The sequence below is a fragment of the Lactuca sativa genome, chromosome 7 (genome assembly GCF_002870075.4).
Source record: "Lactuca sativa cultivar Salinas chromosome 7, Lsat_Salinas_v11, whole genome shotgun sequence".
In the NCBI taxonomy this organism is placed as follows: Eukaryota; Viridiplantae; Streptophyta; class Magnoliopsida; order Asterales; family Asteraceae; genus Lactuca; species Lactuca sativa.
The window spans coordinates 94,593,622-94,617,130 of NC_056629.2; positions in this window are offsets into that span (position 1 = coordinate 94,593,622).

The window sequence follows — 23,509 nt, forward strand, 5'->3', positions numbered from 1 at the left end:
TCCTGAAAATTTTGTTGAGTTCGCTCGCATATCCAAAGACAAGTCCAAGGTCACAAAGAAAAGGCGGTTGTATATCAAAAGGTGCAAACAGTGCTGAACCAAGTGTATGCCGTTAAAGGAGTAACTAAGAAACAAACGGCAAAATTGATATCCATGGTAGATAAATATAATGTTGAAGGTTGCGAAAACTTCTTCTGGTTTGGTCCAATTGACAATGCAGACGAAACGGTTGGTCTATCGGATCGAACCTCTTGGAGGGTCAAAGGAAGATACGTGGTTGAACCCATCAATAATCCTTCAAGTTTCGATAAACCAAGGTCAAGCGGTACGAAAGAGAAACCAAATGAACCAATGAAAGCATCCAGTGTATCTTCAACTACAACCGAAGCTTACGCAGAGAGACCGAAACCTAGATCGAATATTCACAAGTCTCAAGAGCAACTCGTTGAACAGAAAAAGCAGAGGAACAAGAGATACAAGAAGAATCTCAATGAGAGAAAACAGTTTTGGCTGTCTCAAAACCCTAATTATGTTCACCCTAAAAAGACGACCAATCTCAAGGAAAACGAGAAATCAAGAGCCAAATGTCCTTCTTGCAACCACTGCCAGTCATGCAGTCAAAAGGGGCAAAACCTAAAAGGTAGCCTAACTCTACCGGTGCTCAGAACCGAAAGTCCAGTTTCGGTCCTAAATCCTATTCTCCTCATTTCCCATCAAAACCGAACATGGTAAATGATATCAAAGGAAAGGGAAAGCTTAACTCGAATATTGAAGCTCACATTAACAAAACGTCAACTTACCATAGAACTCACACGGCAAATTCCACTAAAATTCCAACTAAAAGTAGATCATCAGAATCACCACAACCAAAACACAATGAAAATAAAATCAAAGTCTATACCCTCAAAAGAAAATATGAAACCACTTTAATAAAAATAACATATATGGTTGATCTTTCAATTGCAATTCCCTATTCTGTAAAAGACTCACGAGGACACAAGAAATTTTGGGTTCCTAAATTTGCTTAATTTTTGTAGGTTATCAGTGACAAGTAGTTTGATGACGAATGGTATATCGACAATGGTTGGTCTCGTCACATGACAGGAAGGAGGGAAGAGTTAATGGAGTTTCGGTCACTTATGGATGGTGGATGTGTTAAATAAAGGAATAACTCATATGGCACGATCAAAGGGTATGGGATGATCGCCAACGGTGATTTCTCAATATGAAAAGTAGGCTACGTGGAGGGATTGCAGCACCATCTCATAAGTATCACTCAACTGGTTGTGGGGACTGGCTTGAAGGTTTCATTCAATGATGAGGGTTCTGAGATAATAGAAAAGAAAACGAGGAAAGTTCTGTTGAAGTCTAAACGCAAAGGAGAGGTGTATCCTCTAAATCTCAACCCAATATGAGGAAAGCCAGCTATATGCCTACTGACAAACGCGAACTCAGATGAAAGTTGGTTATGGCACTGAAGGCTCTCGCACCTGAACTTCAAAGATATTAATAAATTGGTGCTTGGCGATCATGTGTGAGGACTTCCCTTTTTTAAGTTTCATAAGTAACGTTTGTGCGCAACATGCAAAATAGGAAAGCGAAGTCAAAAGAGTCATCCTACCCGTATCAATACAAAGATCATCGAACCTCTTGAACTTCTACATATTGAATTATGTGGACCTTCGGCTATTGAAAGCATCGGTGGCAGTAAGTTTATACTTGTTATTATAGATGATTTTTCACGCTTCACCTGGGTTTTCTTTCTTAAACAGAAATTAGAAGCAACTCCCAAGCTGAAAGTTTTTATCAAACAAATAGAGCTGCAATTGCGAAAGGTGGTAAGAAACATAAGAAGCGATAATGGGTTCGAGTTCAAAAACAAAGATTTTGAAGACTTTCTGGTTGAAAAGGGAGTAACTCAAAATTTCTCTGCTCCCTATACTCCACAACAGAATGGGATCGTTGAAAGGAGAAACCATTTATTATGTGAAGCAGCCCGAACCATGCTAAGCTTCGCTTCTCTTCCACTGTACTTCTGGGCTGATGCAATCACTGCTGCTTGTTACACTTAGAACCGATCCTTCCTCAACAAGCGATTCTCCATCACACTATACGAAATTTTAAATAATCGCAAGCCTAATGTGAAGTTTTTCCATGTGTTCAGTTCAAGGTGTTTCATTTTCAACTCGAAAGATAACTGAAACAAGTTCAATGAAAAGGCCGACGAAGTGATCTCTCTTGGTTACTCGCTTACTTCAAAGGCATATAGGGTTCTGAATAAACGCTCAAAGAAGATTGAAGAAACCTACTATGTTACTTTTGACGATAATTACTTGAAGAAGATTCGAACAAGTGAAAGTCCAACAGGGGAAATCTTTCAAGAATCAGGTCAAGTCTCGGTTCCTATTTCCAATCTATTTGAGGAGTACATGCTATTCTTTGATGAACCAGAGAAGGCAGTTTACTCGGAAGCGAAAGCAGCAGATAATAAAATCGACAACTTGAAGAAGGTTATCAACGAAGCTGCAAATGATATAGAAAGCGAACCTCAACTCGAGAAGCAAACTCCACGCGTACCTATCGACTCAAGCAAAAGTCTAGCTTCAGCTGACCCTCCAACAGAAAGCTCTATATTCCAGGTGGAGGGTTCATCTACTCCAAAATCAACCGAAGTGCCTTTCCAGGGGGAGAATCCATCTCAAACCTCAACCCATGAGAGTGGAACATTGTGAACAAGACATGGGATACGCTTCGCCATTTGAGGGGGAGAATGAAAATACAAATGACGAAGGCGATCAATCAGAACTTGAAGAAGAAATTAACGTTGAATTTGATCCTGCCTACGATCCAAATTACCCTCCTTTCACAAAATGGACAAAAGATCATCCTAAAAATCAAATAATTGGTGAATCATCTGAGGGAGTTCTCACTCGCTCTCAATCAAAAGCGAAGCAAACTGCTTTATTCTCTCAAGTAGAATTTTGCATGTTTAATTCGTTCGTCTCCAAGATTGAACCGAGGATGGTAAATGCTGCTCTTGATCATTCAGATTAGGTGCAAGCTATGCAAGACGAACACCATGAGTTTGAACAAAATCGTGTATGGAGGCTGATTCCCACACCAAAGGATGCATATGTATTCTGTTTAAAATAGGTTTGCAGGAATAAGTTAGATAAATAGGGTAATGTTATTCGCAACAAAGCGAGGCTGGTGGTACAATAATATTGTCAGGAAGAAGGAATAGATTATGAACAAACCTTCGCTCCTGTAGTAAGGTTGGAATCAGTACGAATCTTTCTGGTATATGTTGCATATAAAAACTTTGAAGTTTTCCAAATGGATGTAAAATGCGCTCTTTTCAATGGAGAACTAGAAGAAACGGTATATGTAGAGCAACCACCTAGATTTGTGAACGAAAAATATCCTGATCATTGCTACATTCTGGATAAAGCAGTGTACGGGTTGAAGCAAGCACTGAGAGCCTGGTAGGAAACTCTAACACGCTTTCTCAAAATGTATAAATTCAAACAAGGTTTGGTTGACCCAACCTTCTTTCGCAAGAAAGAAGGCAAACGCTTAATGATAGTTCAAATTTATGTTGATGACATCATCTTCAGCTCTATGAATCCTAGCTTGACAGCTGAATTCAGGAAGTTGATGGAGACTAAAATGAGAATAACAACATTATTTAAAACACTTAACGATGGTTCAAATTTATGCCATGATTAGTGATCTGTTAGATCTACATGCTTAATTGTTTATATGTATGTACACATGTCTGTCGATTTGGGGTAAAAAAGGTTGAGGCAGGTCCCAGATTTTGAAGTAGGCCAAGACACCCTGGGCGGACCGGGTAGACTGCAGGCCCGGGCCGGGCAAATCTAGTCAGGCTGAAGGCCCAGCGAGTGGTCCGGATAGGCTGAAGGCCCCAAAGAGGGCAGTCCTAACATGGCGAGGGCTCGGAGAGTGGTCCAGATAGACTGAGGACCGGGATTTCGGTCCAGTCAGACTTATGGCTCATTATGCATGTTGTTTTGTATTTGTTTGCTTATATGTTATATAATATGGTTATAATGGTTTGACTATTGGAATTTTGGGGGTAACTCACTAAGCCATCGAGCTTACATCTATCGATTATTGTTTCATGTACTTCTAGTGATCACGGGAAGACCAAGGAATGATCGTACCGCTCCTCCTGCTATTATGATTTTATGATTTGATACTGGGATACTCTGATAACTATTATTTTGTAAACAATATTTGTAATGTTAAATGGTTTAATATTTTTTGAAAAAGTTTAAATTTGGCATGATTTTATGGATGTTAAAAGTTGGTATCAGAGCCTTGGTTTGAGTGAATTGGAGGAACATTCGTGTGAATCCAGTCTCAAATCAAGGAAAGGTTTTCAAATGATTTCTAAAATGGTTTTGGAAATAAGCAAAGGAGGATGCAGGGTGTACGATCAGTCGGATCCAGTAAGTAGACCCCAAAATACCATACAATTATTTGATTATGTGATATGTTAGAACAACATGCTAGTAATAGGCTAGGGATCTTCAGGAATAGTATGATAGAATTGCTTGGTTACATGATGCATGCTATCCTAGAGTGTCCTTTATATGAGATTGACATCATTATTGTAGTTTCTTAATGTATGCATCATGGTTACACATAATTAAGGTCTTATAGCCTGAGAATGTTGATTTAGCCTTATGTTCTGTTCTTTTTTGATTGGGAGGTTAGGGTGGGATTGGATATTCGAAAGTCTATGGGGTCCAGCATTATGTATGGCTAGTATATATTAGTGCTGCAGGGTTGGTGGAAGTTTCATGGAAGTGTGAGTTGTTGGGATGAGTCTGTCGACCGTGAGATATTTAGCCTTCCTCTAGGAGTGAGGACTGAGCGTAATGCCATGCTTACCTATAATTTAGGGTGTTGTGATGATTCTTGAGACAAGTATTGGTAGGTGTGGAAGGTAGAATGGTCCCGTAATACTGAAAGCAGAGGACCCATATGCATAGCAAGGAAGTCACGACCCCTGGGGTTTTGGTTAGGGAATTGATTCCCGGATTATTAAATGGAATACCTGATATCTGTTTGGTTTGATTGCAGCATCGTGGTTACATGACGATTCATGCCTAGTCCAAGTCTGGATCAGGAGAGGGCGGACAGGAGGTGTCGTCAGTTCCCAAGACTATCGGCCAAATGAGGTCAGATGAGATGGGCGACACGATCCGGGGGATCCTACAGGACGAGGTTGCTACTATGTTTCGGGCTTAGATGCTGGAGATGTTTCGCTCTATTAAGACCGCTATGGTGGAGTACTTTGATGAGCAATATGCAGCCCTCACTGAGGCGGCTTCCGCAGCAGCCACCGCAGCTGTATTCGCGGCAGGGTTGGGAGCCAGACAAGTTTTCCAGTACCGGGATTTCAATAACACAAAGCCCCCTATTTTTAATGGGACTTAGGATCCCATCAAGGCTATAAGATGGTTATCTGATGTGGAGGGGTGTTTCTTCACATGTTCATGTCCTGCTGACCAGAAGGTCAGATGTGCCCTGAACTTGCTACGGACTAGGGCAAACGATTGGTGGAGACTACTGACCGGGTCATTCACGAAGTCAGTCTATAAGGAGGGTATAAGGTTGCTGCCTATCAAATGGTGCTTAATGGGTGTACACTCACACCCACCGCTTGCTTGATCGGTGGAGGGTCGTTAGCCGAACGGGTAGGATAGGGCAACCTCATCTCTTCATTAAAAGTATAATATGAAATACCAAGTAACTACATGTTTTTCAAAATTTCCCAATCCTAGTTACTTTAGGAAAAGTGAATTGATGCAATCCCATGAAATTACACTTTGCACCCTTGCTAAGAAGTTAGTGGAGTGTGTGTGGTTTACTGGCACACTAATTGGTTCTAAGTGAAGGTGGCAAAGGGTGATTCATTGTTTATCATTGTTCGATGGAGCGTGTGTGGTTTACCGGCACATCAAATAGGTGATTGTTACAATGACGGCACCATGTGAATTTGCATGGTAATTCACACCCACTTTGTGATCCTTGGTATCCCAGTCACAAAAGAGAGGGGCATATCGAGATTTAAACATGCCATTGAAAAGTTTCAATGAATCTCATCCAAACCTTGGAATTCTGAATACATTTAGAACTTAAAGTTATGTTTTCGTGATGGAGAATTAGTGAATCGTCATTCACTTACCTTCAAATTGTTTGCATGTTAGATTATGGTATCCCTTTTCTAATATGTAAATATTGCTGTTGGATCCTAGCCCTAATTTTTCTTATTGGGTGATAATTAGGGATTCAAATTCTAATCTATCTTTGTCCTTTCTATTTGTAGATGTCGAACGCGAACAATGCTGCTGCTAGTTCATTCACGTTGATGAGCCTTTGCCAAAAGGTGACTTTCGATGGGACGAACTTTAAAGAATGGATAAGATACATTCGCACGATTGCTCTCTACGAAGATAAGGAGTATGTCCTCGATGAGAAGCTCGAGAAAATCAACCCAGAAATCGCTACTCCGGCTGAAATGACTACTTTTGAGAATCATGAACGTGATGCAACGAAGGTTCATTGCATCATGATAGCCACAATGAACGCCGAATTCCAAAAGTCCTATGAGGACATGTATCCATACGAAATGCACCAAGACTTGTTGGAGAGATACCACCAGAACGCGAGGGAGGAGCATTACGAGATTTTCACTAACATGATTTCCGCCAAAATTGGTCATGGAGAATCTCTTACCGTGCACCTGCAAAAGATGGAAAGGTATGTCGATCGTCTTCGCAAGTTGAATGTTGACTTTGGGGAAGACTTGGCGATCGACATGGTGCTTAACTCTTTGCCTCCGTGTTACAATCAATTTAGGATGACCTACCACATGAACAAAGAAGAGGCCACCCTAAGTAAGCTCCAAGGTCTCCTTAGGGTTGCTGAAAGCAACCTCAAGGACAAGTCTGTTGCACCCACTCCCAATCCACCCGCTGCTCCTGTTTTGGCCATTGGGCAAGGAAGAGGCAAGAAGAGGAAGGCTCCGTCTAAGAGCCACCACAAGGGAAAGTCCTGAGATGGTTCCTCTTCTAGTGGGACCAATGTTGATCCCGCTAAGCCTAACCCTAACCCAAAAGAGGCAGAGTGCCATCATTTCCATAAAATAGGGCATTGGAAGAGAAGCTACCCAGACTACCTGCAAGCCATTAGGGAAGGAAAGATGAAGCCATCTTTCGCAGATATATACACAATTAAATCTAATGATTCATCTCGTGCTATTTCTTGGGTCCTTGATACCGGTTGTGGTTACCACATTTGTTCTGAATTGCAGGGACTAAGAAGAAATAGGGATGTGGAGCATGGAAGAATAAATCTAATCATGGGGAACAGAAGATCGTCGCCTGTGACCAAGATTGGAGTTTATTCTTTAGTGCTTAGGAATGGTTTATTTTGGATTTGAACAATTGTTGCTATTCGCTAGAAATGGCAAGAAACATCATTTCATTTCATGGTTTGTTTAGATAAGGTTTTAAATTTTCTTTTAATAATGAGAATGGTTCTATTCTTGCTTATCTAAATGGTGTCTTATACTTTGAAGCAATACCGTGTAATGGAATTTATGAAACTGTTATGATTGTAGATAACTTAGGAAATGATGTTTTATGCATGGATTCTTCCAATGGTATGGATAGAGCATCCTTGTGGCATTGTCGTCTTGGACATGTCAACAAGAAGCGCATAGCCCAACTCCAAAAGGATGGAGTGTTGGAGTCATTCGACCTTAGGGAAGATGACACATGCGAGTCTTGTTTGCTTGGAAAGATGACTAAGTCGCCCTTCACTAGTACATGTGAAAGGGGTGAGGGTCTATTGGACCTCATACATACCGATGTATTTGGACCGTTTAGATTAACCACGAAGGATGGAAACCGCTTCTATTTGACTTTTACTGATGACTATAGTAGATATGGGTATATCTACTTAATCAAGCAAACGTCAGAAATGTTTGAAAAGTTCAAAGAGTTCAAGAATGAAGTGGAGAATCAATTGGGCAGGAAAATCAAGATGCTTCGATCCGATCGAGGAGGAGAGTACCTAAGTCTTGAATTCCACGACTATCTCAATGAATGTGGAATAGTTTCACAATTGACACCACCTAGGACACCGCAATTGAATGGTGTGGCAGAAAGGCGTAATCGAACCTTGTTAGACATGGTTCACTATATGATGAGTCGTGCTTCACTGCCTATCTCTTTTTGGGGGTATGCCTTAGAGACTGCCGCCCATATCCTTAACCGAGTCCCTACTAAGAAGGGTGCCAAAACACCTCACGAGATGTGGACAGGGAAAGCTCCCTCGTTAGCACATATCAAGGTTTGGGGTTGCGAGGCTTTCGTAAGACGAGATACTCACAACAAGCTCGAACCTCGTAGTGAGCGATGTATTTTCATCGGCTACCCGCAAAAATCCTTTGGATATCTCTTCTATAGACCGAAGGACAATGTTGTCTTTGTTGCGAGGAGAGGAGTTTTCCGAGAGCGAGAACTCATAAGCCAAGGAGAAAGTGGGAGGCAAATCAAGCTTGAAGAGATTCAAGAGTCGATAGATGAAGGAACCTCTACCGCTGGCATTCAACCGGAGGAGGAAACTCCGGTTGAACCGATTGACGAGTCATTACCTCTTAGATGTTCCGAAAGAGTTAGAGTTCAACCCCAATTTTATGGTTTTCATATTACTACCGAAGGGGACACGCATATTAGTGATGGTACACTAATAAACCTTGATGAACCTAATAGCTATAAGGAATCCATGACAGGCCCGGAGTCTGCGAAATGGAAAGAGGCAATGGACAGCGAGATCCAGTCCATGTATGACAACCAAGTTTGGAATTTGGTTGATAATGTGCCCGGATGTAAGACCGTTGGGTGCAAATGGATCTTCAAGAAGAAGACCGACGTGGATGGAAACGTATACACATATAAAGCACGATTGGTTGCGAAGGGCTTTACTCAAACTCCCGGAGTTGACTATGATGAGACCTTCTCACCAGTTGCGAAGATAAAGTCTATTAGAGTGATGCTAGCCATTGCCGCATTTCATGATTATGTGATTTGGCAAATGGATGTCAAAACTGCTTTCCTTAATGGGAAGTTGGATGAGGATGTTTACATGGCTCAGCCAAAGGGTTTTGTCGATCCGAAGCATCCAAATAGAGTGTGTAAGCTTGAAAAGTCCATTTATGGATTTAAGCAAGCTTCTCGTAGATGGAAATTTTTCTTCGATGAGAAATTCAAAGAGTTTGGATTTGTACGAAGCGAAGATGAATCATGTGTATATGTCAAAGCCAGTCGGAGTATAGTAAGCTTCCTCGTTCTGTATGTCGATGACATACTACTCATAGGAAACGACATCCTGACTATGCAGGAGGTTATGTCTTGGCTCGGGAAGTGCTTCGATATGAAGGACCTCGGAGAGGCTTCCTATATTCTGGGAATAAGGATAGTGAGAGAGCGAAGTAAGAGACTAATTGGACTTAGTCAGAACACTTACTTGGAGAAGGTACTAAAACGTTTTAGTATGGAAAACTCAAAGAAGGGAGAATTACCAATACAAAGTAATGCCAAGTTGAGTAAGACTCAAAGTCCGAGTACCGAAGCTGAAATAGCATAAATGAGCTGAGTACCATACGCTTCCGCAGTTGGCTCAATCATGTATGCTATGACTTGTACTCGCCCTGATGTAGCCTTTGCTTTGAGCATGGTTAGCAGGTATCAAGGGAATCCTGGCAGAGCCCATTGGATTGCGGTTAAGAATATCCTTAAGTACCTTCGGAGGACAAAGGAATGCTTCTTAGTCGTTGGAGGGAGTGATGACTTGAAAGTGTGAGAGTATAGTGATGCCAGCTTTCAGACCGATAGGGACAAATACCGTTCGCAGTCGGGCTGGGTCTTTACCCTGAATGGAGGAGCAGTAACTTGGAAAAGTTCCAAGAAGGAAACCGTAGCTGATTCAACGTGCGAATCAGAGTATATTGTAGCGAGCGAAGCGTCGAAGGAGGCAATATGGTTGTAGAACTTCATCGGTGATCTTGGAGTTGTACCTGCCATAAAGGATCCCATGGAGATTTTCTTTGATAATGAAGGAGCGGTTGCCTTGACCAAGGAACCGAGGGATCATGGTAGATCTCGACATATCGACAGAAAATATCAGTTTATTAGACATCGTGTAGAAGAAGGAAAACTCGTAGTGAAGAGGATATCATCAGAAGATAACCCAACAGATCCGCTTACGAAGAGACTGAGTAGGGTTAAGCACTTGCAGCATGCTAAAAGTATTGGGTTGAAGGATGATATTAGTATAGATTAGATAGTATTGGAAACGTGTAATAGATAAATGTAATTAACATTTGATGATTAAATAAAAGAGTATTATTTATGAGTAATGTTACTGTCTTATGTTAATTGTTTAACTATTGTTTCACTTTGCATGTTTTGACTTCCAGAATAATTGAGTTTATTAAGAATAATCGAATTATTCAAATTGTCCACAATCGTTCATATATTGGAAGTAGGTATGAATGAAGATTGTCATGAATTGGTGTGTAGATTGTCTAAATGGTATTAGACATAGCAAAATTTTGTTGCAACGTTCATGAGTGCTTATGAACTAGTTTTGAGCATGGGAACAAACCCGCGCTTGCTGGAATCACCTTATGGAATGTGATAAAAAGGGTGATCGCAAGACGATAATATTATATTGTCTTAAAACCAAGATATATGGTTTGTTATTTGTTAATTGGCTGTACATTGATAATGCGAAAGCGCATCAGTAACTTGATGTTATAAAACGCATTGTTGTGTATAGTTGATTAATGAATATGTAAATGCATTTAAGTCGAAGTTTATCTGTTACTTTTATCCTAAGAGGGTAAAAGCGATATCTCAACCGCTCGATGATTTGATTTGACTTATGTTCCTGGCCCGGTCAGAACTAAATTGATGTGTTCGATTAAGTTCTATGTCAAATGAAGCGGATATCGAGAAACCAAATGCTAGACAAATTGTTCCATAGAATTGTCAGCATGATATCTGAACAGAGGACTGTACGATCCCTTATCTAAAGGACAAGATTGATTAGATCAGAGTTTGACGGCGTCTTTGAGAGCTACGATTGCTAATCGGATTATACTTGTATATATAGTTAATAGACTTATCCAAGTGGGAGACTGTTGGAATAGTGTCTAAGGCTGCAACTATATTAGGCAAGTATTTGACCCGGTTGTGCATGGTCCTTTTGGGTTGCCTTCACCATAGCAACTTGACAGGATGATTAATTATGAGAGAAGAAATATTATTAATATATTATCAGAGTAATATAAGGAATAATAATATTATTATTTGATTAATATAAGTCATAAATTAATTAGGAATTAATTTGGTGACTTAAAGAGATTAATTGAATAAAGGGGCATAAACTGTCAATTGATTGATAGTTATACTTTGGGCTATAAATCCCTTATGGATAATGGTGAACGATTTCTAGGGCTTAGGATAGGCTTAGATTTCGTCCAAGGCTTATCAATTAGGGTATTGGATTCCTTAGGGCCTAAGTTATCCAATTAGGGTTTAAGGGTGAAACCCTAGGAGCCTTACAAGTATAAATAGACCCCAAGGGTTAAGGAAATCGACACTTGTGCTTTAGAAGAAAACCCTGGCCGATTTCTCTTCCCTCTCCTCTCTCTCAAATCATCCTCTTGCTATTTGGTGTTTGTAAGCGATTAGAGGAGTGACAATTGTGACTCTAAAGCTCCAAGGACAAGAGGATCAAGCAAGTGATTCAAGGTAAACTTCTAATTCTGATTTCATATTGTTATTATAGTCTATTAGCCATTAGAAGTGTTGGATTGAATGCATGTTTTATTAGAGAAACCTAGATCCTAGCATTAGGGTTTGCATGTGCACATAGGAATGTTCATATGGCTAAAACCCATCAGGGCGGTCTATCGGTGAGTCAGACCAATTCGAGAATTCTAGATTTTAGGTTTCAGGTAAGGTAGGGCTAGTTTTCTATAAGGGATAATGGATTCGTCTTCTTTGGGGTTGGAGAGTTCTACTATATTTGGGTTTGGTAGCCTTGGGAAGGCAGTGTGTGTTCGGGGTTGTGGTTGTATTCTTCAGGCTGTCTGGGTGCCTTGGATACTACGGAAACGATTTCGAGGACAAAATCTAATTCAAGTGGGATACAGTTGTAATACCCGGAATCTTGAGAAGAAATTGTAAGGACTGAATCACATTTTCAGGACCGGACACAGCGTGTTGGAGGAATCAACACGGTGTTCCTAGTTAAGGAAAACTGGTACTCTCATTTAGGTTAACATGGTGTGTTGGTGTCTAAACGCGACATGTTCGAAGCTAGGAAGGGAACCCTAATTTTTAGGATGTTGCACCCTATATATTCTCTTTAAGCCCCAAGGGTTGATCTCCTTACTAGCCTCTAAAGACACTAAAACTCTAAAATCGATCCCTAAGTCTCCTAGTGGTGTTCTTGAGCTAGTAAGAATTTCTTGGTACTCATTTTTTGACTTTGTGAAGGAATAAGAGATCTTGAAGCCGTCTTGCTTGGTGGATTGGATTGGAATCAGAACCATCTTCTTTTGTGCAAGCATTCTAAGGTATCAAGTTTGAGCAATGACATATAGATGTTTAGATCTCTTCTTTTTTGCAAGCATTATAAGGCATCCAAACTAGCATGAAGATGGACTCGGCGAGTGAAAGTATGAACTCGTCTGTAACACCCAAAGTCAGGAAGGCCAGGAAAGGAAAGGAAACCCTAAATTCGGGACTTGGAGCCTATTTAAACATCTCATTCTCTCCCTAGGGTTCCTTTACTGCCTCTCTAACCCAGAACACCGAACCCTAAGCCCCATTGTTACTCGTTCATGCTTCTAAGCCATTTTTGGGTGATTTGAAGGTAAAAGGAAGAGGGAAATCATTGAAGCTTCAAGGATTGGCCATAGATCCAGAGTTTGTGGAACCTTTCAGAGTTGTTGAAGGTACTAAGTCATTTCCTTCATTTAGATTTATTCTAGTTATGTGTTTTGGGGCTTTTAAGCCATGTTTAGATATTCATATGAGTTAGAAACCAGATATGAGGTTGCTACTTCGGATCTAAACACATTTTGGCCTTGTGAAGCATAAAGTAACTGCCCTTGAGTTGATTATAGAGCCTCCTTGCCTTAAACGCTAGTTTATGGTGTGTTTAGCCTACATCTCCTTCTCTACACGTAAAGTTTGCAACTTTATGTGAGGAATAGGCTTGGGGAGGGCAGATCTACAGTTTGGAGTCCACACATGACTCAAAAGCCCTCTGCATGTATGAAGATCTGAATGGACTCGGCGAGTCCTTTGAGTGGACACGGCGAGTAGAATGAAGATTAGGAGGAACTCGACGAGTGGGATGAACAACTTGTCGATTAGGATGAAGATTGCCTTGGACTTGGAGAGTCTGTTCTTGGACTCGGTGAGTCTGTTCTTGGACTCGACGAGTCAGGTCGCGAAACCCCAAACCCTTCGAGTTGAGACTCGAATCAGTGAGTCGAGTGGAGACTCGGTGAGTTGGACAGGTCAGGACTCAGAAATCAGTAGACCCGGCGAATCATGGTCTGACTCAGTGAGTCGAGTCGCGAATGGAAGGACTCTGAGCATATGAACTCGGCGAGTCAGTAGGTTGACTCGGCGAGTAGGGTTGACCTGGAAGGTTGACCTTGACTAGGATTTTGACTTTGACCAGAGTTGATTTAGTAGACTTTCGGGGGACAGTTAGACTAAGTGTTGCATTGATATTGGTAGCTCGGGGAGCTACTGGAGTAGGAGTTCAGAGAGCTGTCGGGCAGCAACTAGAGGGAGTTATCAGCAAGATCATCAAGTGCAGGTGAGTTTCCCTTTGTGTGAATGGGTCTAAGGCCACAATGTCGGCCCATGTAGTTATGAGTAGAAGACCCGGGGGTTAGCCCTAGGCACAGTATGCTAGCATGATATTCAGGACGAGGTCCAGTGATAGCGAGCGGGTGCCCAAGGAATGCTTTATATGATAGTTTTATACTGGTTGTCTGTGTGATACATGTATGTGCCTAGTAGGGAGGTGAGTGTGGGCGAGGTCCCATACCTCACCAATAGTAGAGGGTGGATGGTGTTCCACATCTCATTAGCAGCAGAACAGGGGTGAGGCCCAAGATAGGGAAAGAGTGAGTGTGGGCTGGGCCCGTATCTCACTACCAGTAGGAGTGTGGGCAGGGTTCCATGACTCACCGGTTGCAGGATATGGGCGAGGCCCAAGATAGGCGAGGCCTTTAGAGCAAGATTCGGTAGTATATGATTAGTTTATCTGTTGTGATATGTTATGTGTTAGTATATGTTGGCGGGTGAGGCCCAGTGACAGGCGAGGCCTAAGCGAAACAGATTTGTATCCGAGCTGGGCTCGAAGCCAGGCAGGGCCTGGGGCGGCGAGGTCGTTGTAGCGGGCGAGGCCCGAGGCAGGGGCGAGGCCCAGGATAGCGGGTGTGGCCCAGTATGTGTAGTATGTGGTTATGCTTGCTATGTGGTAGGGTGGGGAACTCACTAAGCTTCGTGCTTACGGTTTTCAGTATTGGTTTCAGGTACTTCCGGTAGCGGAGGGAAGATCTCGGGGTGATCGCATGGCACACACCATAGATTAGATAGCCTGGGAATGTTTTACTCTAATAACGAACATGTGTTTTGGAAACTAATACTCTGATTATGTTTTGGATTGATAAATTCGCTTTAAGTAATGTTTTATGAAAAGAAATTTTTAGTCTTGAATTTTGGGATGTTACAAGTTGGTATCAGAGCCTTGGTTTGAGGGATTTGGACATACTCTCGGGTGTGTCTGAACTCAAACTAAGGAAATGGTATGGAAGTTTTCACAATGAAAAGTCAGCTTTGTAAAAAGAGTTTGAGAAAGAAAACAGTTTTAGAAAAGCAAAAGAATTCAGAAAGAAAAGAACTTTGAAAAGAGAAAAAGGGGTTTGGTGCATGCAGTCAGCCGAGCTCAAGTAAGTACCCCAAAATACCCATACGAGTTTATGTTATGGTTATCAGTTAGTAGAACAGCATGCTAGATTAGGACTAAGGATCTAGGGAGGATGCCTTATGTGCCTATTATATGTGCTTTGAGCTGCATGATAGTGTTGATTAGACAGTAATAGGATAGCCTGTTTAGGTTATGCCTAAGTTTATGAGTTTGTGTTGCATGCTAGTATAGATTCTTGCAATGTGGATATGATTGCTTGAGTATGTTATGGTTAGATTTTCCTTTGTCTGAATGTTGCTTGCTTGGTGCATTGTGGGATCCTGAGTGATGGGAGTTAGCCATTAGGTGAATACATCACATCACATGTGATCAGGGTTGAATAATCTCAGAGTACTGGATTTGGCCCTATTGCGTAGCTCTTGTCTGAGACCAACCATTGTAGGGACGAGTCTTTTACTCGAAGGATTACTTGAGCCTCGTCACATGTGATGGTATTCAGCTGATGGGTAATTAGCATCACAAGGAGGCCTTCAGCAGCTGAGGACTGGTTTGAGTTGAGTCGGAGGTTCCCTAGGGTAAGCCTAGGATGAGATAGTGTTGGGAGCAGTATTAATAGAAAAGGGACCTGGTGGAGTCGAAGCAATTCTTGAGGAAAGTACGAATAGATGTGGAAGGTAGTATGGGCCCGTACTACTGAAAGCAGAGGATCCGTACTCGATTCGGGAAAGGCCGAGACAAGACCGGGAACCTGGTAGTGCGTGTGTTTGGTCTCGCAACAGTTATATGTATTTTGATAGTGGTTGTGGTATATTTCCAGCATGGTGACGTTGAGAGAGAGGCCAGTGGGCAGAGCAGGTGCCGGAGAGGGATCAAGCTCGGTTTCAGGAGCCGAGCAGCTCGAGGAGCGAATGAGGGAGTTGATATCAACTGAGGTTACGTGCAGTATTCTAGACCAGACTCCTGTGATCTTTGGCACGGTCAAGGAGGGTATACTGGAGATCTTGGATGAGAGGCTGGGAGCCTTCCGTACCGAGATGATGGCTTTGATGTGTGACAACCCGAACAACTCCTCGCATGCATTCTTCAATTCTTTTCAATATTAGACTTATTTTACTATATGGTAATACCCTTTAGAGTCTAATGAAGCGTTCTAAATGTGATATAATCAAGGTAGGAGTGTTAAAAAGGGTTAACTCGAAGTGTAGGAATCAAAAACCGGGCCAAACACTCCAACACATGGAGTGTGCGGCTACACACTCTTGTTTGCGGCCTCACACCCTCCCAACCGCACACTCCACCTATATATACCACCCTTGAATCATTTGTACACACTTCCTTCATTTCTTCAAACATAGAACACGAAAACCCTCTCAAGTATCATCCATTCTCCTTGAAGATCTTCATAAAAGGTACAAAGAACACCAAGAACACTAAGATCTTCATCTGGCCGCACACATGGCAGCACACACCACCTGGCAGCACACATGGCCGCACACAGGGCCGCACACATGTGCTGGCAGCACACTAGGCCGCACACCTGGCCGCACACACACATAGAGTGTGTATTTTGGCCATACACTCCATTGTAAAGCCTTATACCCCCTTCATACAATCATATATGGTTGTAACACTTCATTATAAGTGTTTACTAGTCCCTAAGGTGGTCCCAATTCAATAATTAGTTGTTCATAACACTAATTATATTCATATATGTGTCAATATATGCTAAATAGGATACGCGTGTGTACTCAAGTCACCACTTGATACTTAGCAACCAAATCCAACATTGTCATCAGAACCACTCACTATAGGTGAGTTCATACGCCTTTAAAATTAACCTTTGAAATACTTTAAATGTTTTAAATACTTTATGGGGGTGGGGGGAATACAAGTTCAATGCTTATAGTTATTGAAACCACTCACATGTGATTGCATTAATCACATGTGATTAATAACTAGAAAACCAATGATTTTATCAATGTTCAAACTGTTTATCAAACTGTTTCACTTCAAAATGTTTTACAAACTCTTTTACTTATCAAATACTTTTGTTTAAACTTTATTATACTTCTTATAGATTGCATGTCCATATATGCATAGATATATAAGAAATGTTTAAAAGACTTAGGAAGGCCATCCGCCCTATTTCCTTTTCCTCGATTTGGATGTGGTCTGGTGGGATGTCGGGTAGCCGTCCGAGGGTCATTTCAATATTAATTATATATCATATGTGCATATATAGGCATAAAAGTACTTCCATATTCATGCGTATCAGTTACATCATCAGTAATTTAGCATCGGGGTAACACAAGATCATACTTATACAAATTCTAGATCAATGAGTCAGTTCATTCATGAGTCTATACATTACATTACTACTAGAACATATACAACTATACTAGGAGCAGAACATATACAACTATACTAGAACGAGAAACATTACATTACATATACAAGAATACGTTAACAATTGTGATCCACTATATCAGAGCATGCCTTAAATGTCATGGCCCGAGTTGTAGCCAGAATTCTCTTGGAGGGAGAGCATGAGTTTGCGTATAAATCTATACTGGATTAACTATCCTACACCTTGCTGCTAGCTACAGCTGGACCTATAGGTCTGCGGGTGCCAAACGTCATTCCGTTATTACGACCATTCGTATGTCGTTGTTACCAGTCGATAGTATGGTGCAATTATCACATTTTACCTTAATATAAATCCGGTTTAAGGTAGTTAGTACAACAGTAGTTCCTATAATACAAAACTACAGTACTACAATGATTTACCCATTACATATTTTTAGTGATAACCTCACTTAAACATTAATGTACAAACTATATTTGTTAAATGATAGTTACCCTTGGGAAATTACATACTTTTACAACAAACGAGCATACAAAACAGTAAAGCCTTGGTAGAAGGCTACTTTAATAGAAAATATAGGTTTTTCTGAGAGACTCAAACTTTTACAAACACTTACATACATTTTACAAACTTATACTTGAGACACGTTCAAACGTTTTGACAATAAACATCGACACTAAAATACTTATGAACTCACCAGCTTAATGCTGATAAACTCTTTCAAAATAACTTGTATTCTCAGGTCATCAGTAGACAGGTACCGAGGCCGTTTTTTTTGAGAATATGGAGCGCATTCAAGACTCATCATATTATTTTGATTTACATTATACTTTTGGTGTCTAAAACTGTACAGAACACACTTGTATTAAAATTATATATTTAACGCAATGGATGATTTTGTTTGCTTATTTACATTTACTGTGTTGTGATACTGTACATGACGTCCTCCGCCCCAGAACGTTTCCGCCGTTCTTGGTTTTGGGGTGTGACAGATTGGTATCAAAGCATTGTTTATGGTGAATCAAGTATATCAACCCATAAAAGATATACTAAACTATAAACCCATTTGGGATTAAAGCACTCTGACCAAGAGTCTATACTTTAAATATTAGAGTATTTAATTAAGTATACTAGTCTGCATTCATACTAAAATCAGTGTCACAATGACAAGAACAAAAGTATTACGATTGTTAAATATCACAAGTGAGCTCGGGGATGTATGATCAGTCCTGGGAATGGCATAGCCTGATCAACTATGCTAGTCCAAGAAGTGATTAGCATATGCCCTAGAATGGTTGTGATGTGTTAACAAGTCTAAAAACTTACCAACAACACCACAAGAAGATCAGTAGAACTTAAACTTAAAATACTATAGGTGTATTTTGTACTACTAGTTACATATATACTATATTCTTATACCTCTCTTCTCGCGTAGATTTAGATGGCTGGATTCCATGACGGCGACCCGTACTTTCCAGATGAAGGCAATGCAGGGTGGATCGAAGAAGAGCCCGAAGATGAGCATCCAATCCCTTTGGATGATCACCTCGCAGAAGGCTTTTCTGATGGATCCAGCTCCGAGCCTGAAGTCAACAATCTACCTCCCATAGGTCAAGCCCCGAACCACGACCCCCGACCAGCATTTCCAGGTCCCACTCCTATGTGGGTAAACAACTTAAATCGTTGGAGCGACGAGCAGGGTCAACCCTTACCTTACTTTGGGGACCGAACCTTTTACAACGTTAGCGAAGTTGGTTGTGCGGATAGAGCCCTGCCTGTCATGGTGCGTAGAATTGCTCGAAATGTCGAACAAGGTAGAGCAGCCATCGACCGAGTCATGGAAGTTGATGCCAACTCAGGCGTTAATATTGTCCGCATTCGACATCTAGAAGAAGCACTCGAAGGGACGAGGAGAACCAGTGACGCACTGCGAGAGCAATTAACCACTGAAATCGCAGAACTTCGAGTTCGCCAAAGAGCTCACGAACGACACCTTAAAGAAGTGGTTCGCCAACTGGCAGATATTAGGATTCGCTCTAGGAATTCTCGTCTTCGTTAGAAGATGTCTAGTACATCTTTGACTTTTGATTAAGGAATAGCCATTAGTATCTGGACTTCTGGTAACGCTTGTCTGTAAAATATTCCTAACTTTCAGTACACTATCTAGGAATCTAGTAACTGTCAAACTTTTCCGTATGGTATGATGTAAGACCTACTGCTAGGTCAATTTTTCCCCTGAACCTATTGCATCAATAATACCAGTAATATTGACAGCTAGCTAATCTGTGAGAAAATCTTTATACTTGCGTTTTCCTACTAGTCTTCCCTATTGTGAATTCAATTCGTACATACATTCAACTATTGGGCTATGGTTAGTTAGTCCATGTGTCACTCTCAATTTGCTTACAATTGATTCTTACCATTGTATCTGTCGTTATAAACTTATAGCTGAAAGATGCCTCCTCGCAAATCTCCCAGGAATAACCCTGCACCTCCACCGCCTCCTCCGCCTCCGGTCATCGATATTGCAGCCCTGAATGCTGCCGTAGCTGCAGCAGTGGCGACTGCCATGGCTCAGTATCACTCAACTGATGCCAGCAGAGGTGGAACCCCTGTGGAATCAACCCCGGTTGAAACCCCTGTGCGCTCGAGAGAGTGCTCCTACAAGGATTTCACCAATTGCAAGCCGAAGCCTTTCTATGGCACCGGCGGAGTCATTGCCCTCTCGCAATCGTTCGAGAAGACTGAATTAGTCTTCGAAATTTGTTCATGCCCTGCTGCGTGCAAAGTCAAATATGCCGCATGCACCTTTGAAGGAAAAGCCCTAACGTGGTGGAACGGCCACGTTAAAGCTCTAACTCTCGTTGTAGCCAACGACATAGGCTGGGAAACAATGAAATACCTCGTGACTAAGGAATACTACCCGAGGGGAGAAATCCAGAAATTGGAGCAAGAGCTGTGGGGCCTAACCATGAAGGGCTCCAACATAGTTGCTTATACCGCCAGGTTTAGTGAACTGGTGGCTCTCTGCCCCAATATGGTTCCCACTGAAGGGAAAAAGATCGAAAGTTACATCTGGGGACTAGTGCCTCCGTACCAAGGAAATGTCCTATCATCAAACCCACTACTTTCGACAATGCCAAACGGTTGGCACAGCGACTCATTGACCATGGAGTCCAATCCCCAACAGCGACAACAACCCAAGCCGTCTCAGAACCCTCCAAACCCGCTGACACCAAGCGGAAGTTTTGGGACGAAAAGAAGAAGCAACAGGCTGCCAAAAAGCAGCAAATTGTGGCAATGCACGCCGCAATAACCCCTGCTGCTGCTACTACTACTGCTCCGGTGGGTCGGTATGCTGGAAGTTTGCCCAAGTGCAACAAATGCAACTACCACCACAACGGCTCCTGCCGTGAAATGCAGTGCTCTAACTGCAACAGAAGAGGACACACAGTACGATTCTGTAAATTCCCGGCACAATCAATCACCCAGGTCCCTGACTCTAGCGCGAGCCCGACCTGCTATGAATGTGGCGAAGCAGGCCACTATAAGAGGGACTGCCCCAAAGCAAAGAATGCTGGTGGAGTAGGAAGGGTACTAGCTATAGGCCACGGGGAAGCAGTTGCTGACCCGACAGTGGTGAATGGTACGTTCCTCCTCGATAACTCCTATGCAAGCATTCTATTCGATAGTGGAGCGGAGCGAAGCTTCGTAAACCATAAATTTGCTCGCATGCTAAATCAACCACCGCACGTACTCAAAGAACTATTCACAGTAGAAATGGCTAATGGAAAAACTGAAAGTACGAATAGCATATACTTAGGTTGTACCCTAACTCTAGATAACCATTCATTCCCAATCGACCTCATGTGCCGACATCATGTGCTTCGAGAAAGCAGTCCGTCTAAACCTTCCGTCTAACGAAACTCTTATAGTTTACGGCGACAAACCTGGTGCGAATCTTCGTATAATATCAAGTATTCAAGCGCATAAGTATCTGCATAAAGAATACCATGCATTCCTTGCTCACATCGTCGAGACAAGCCTCGAAACGAAAGAACTAAAGAACATCCAAGTAGTGAGCGACTTCCCCGACATTTTCCTAGAAGAACTACCAAGGTTACCTCTGCAACGACAGGTCGAGTTCAGAATCGACTTAGTCCCGGGAGCTACCCCAGTAGCCAAGTCGCCCTACCGTTTAGCACCAGCTGAGATGCAGGAACTCTCTGGTCAACTTAACGAACTGCTCAACAAAGGCTTTATAAGACCAAGTTTCTCGCCATGGGGAGCACCGGTCTTGTTCGTTAAGAAGAAAGACGGATCATTCCGTTTGTGTATTGACTGTAGAGAACTCAACAAACTGACGGTCAAGAATCGTTATCCTCTGCCTCGCATAGACGATCTATTTGACCAACTGCAAGGGGCAAATTATTTTTCCAAAATAGATCTGAGATCCGGATATCACCAGTTACGAGTACTAGAGGAGGATGTGCCGAAGATAGCCTTCTGAACTCGTTACAGACATTACGAGTTCGTGGTGATGCCATTCGGATTGACCAATGCGCCTGCAGTCTTCATGGACCTGATGAATAGAGTATGCCGACCCTACTTGGATCAGTTCGTCATCGTTTTCATTGACGACATCCTGATCTACTCCCGAAGTAAGGAAGAGCATGGCAACCACCTGCGACAAGTTCTAGGGACATTACGAAAGGAGAAACTTTATGCGAAGTTCTCGAAATGTGAATTTTGGATCCGAAGAGTCGAATTCTTAAGACACGTGGTAAGCGAAGAGGGAATCCACGTGGACCCATCCAAAATTAAAGCCATTGAGAACTGGTCAGCACCGAAGACGCCTACAGAAATTCGTCAATTTCTAGGCCTCGCTGGCTACTACCGCAGATTCATTCAGAACTTCTCCCGAATAGCGAAACCCCTTACAACCCTGACCCAGAAAGGTGTGGCCTTTGACTGGGAAGAGAAACAAGAGGGAGCGTTCCAAATGCTCAAACGAGCCTTGTGCACCGCGTCAGTACTATCCCTTCCTGAAGGGATAGAAGACTTCGTAGTCTATTGCGATGCATCGAATCAAGGGCTCAGGTGTGTTCTGATGCAGCGAGGTAAGGCCATAGCCTACGCCTCGAGACAGTTGAAGACACACGAGGTTAACTACACGACGCACGATCTTGAACTGGGAGCAGTGGTGTTTGCCCTAAAGATCTGGAGACATTACTTGTACGGTACGAAAAGCACTGTTTACCGACCACAAAAGTTTACAACACATTTTCGATCAGAAGGAGCTCAACATGCGTCAACGACGGTGGGTTGAGCTACTCAATGACTACGGATGCGAGATTCGTTATCATCCGGGTAAAGCCAACGTAGTAGCAGACGCCCTAAGTCGGAAGGAATATTCTGGTCAAAGAGTCAAGTCATTATCAATAACCATCTATTCACACTTGTCTAAGCAAATCCAGGCAGCTCAACTTGAAGCCATGAAACCTGAAAATGTGACGAGTGAATCCCTTAGAGGAATGGACAAGAATTTAGAAACCAAGGGTGACGGAGCCTTATATTTCATGAACGGATCTGGACACCGAAACACGGTGGTTTCCGACACTTGGTCATGACCGAGGCGCACAACACTCGGTATTCCGTCCACCCAGGTTTAGATAAGATGTATCTGGATCTTAAAAAGCTATACTGGTGGCCTAATATGAAAGCAGAGATTGCTACCTTCGTAAGTAAATGCCTTACTTGTGCAAAGGTGAAGGTCGAGTACCAGAAGCCCTCTGGTTTATTGCAACAACCAGAGATTCCAGAATGGAAGTGGGAGCGGATCACTATGGATTTCATAACCAAGTTGCCCAAGACAACGGGTGGACTTGATACCATATGGGTCATCGTCGATAGATTGACTAAGTCTGGACACTTCCTGCCTATCAAAGAAACTGACAAGATGGAGAAACTTACGAGAACATACATTAGGGAAATCGTACGACTACATGGTGTACCTATGTCCATTATCTCCGATAGAGATAGTAGGTTCACCTCAAGGTTCTGGCAATCACTGCAGCA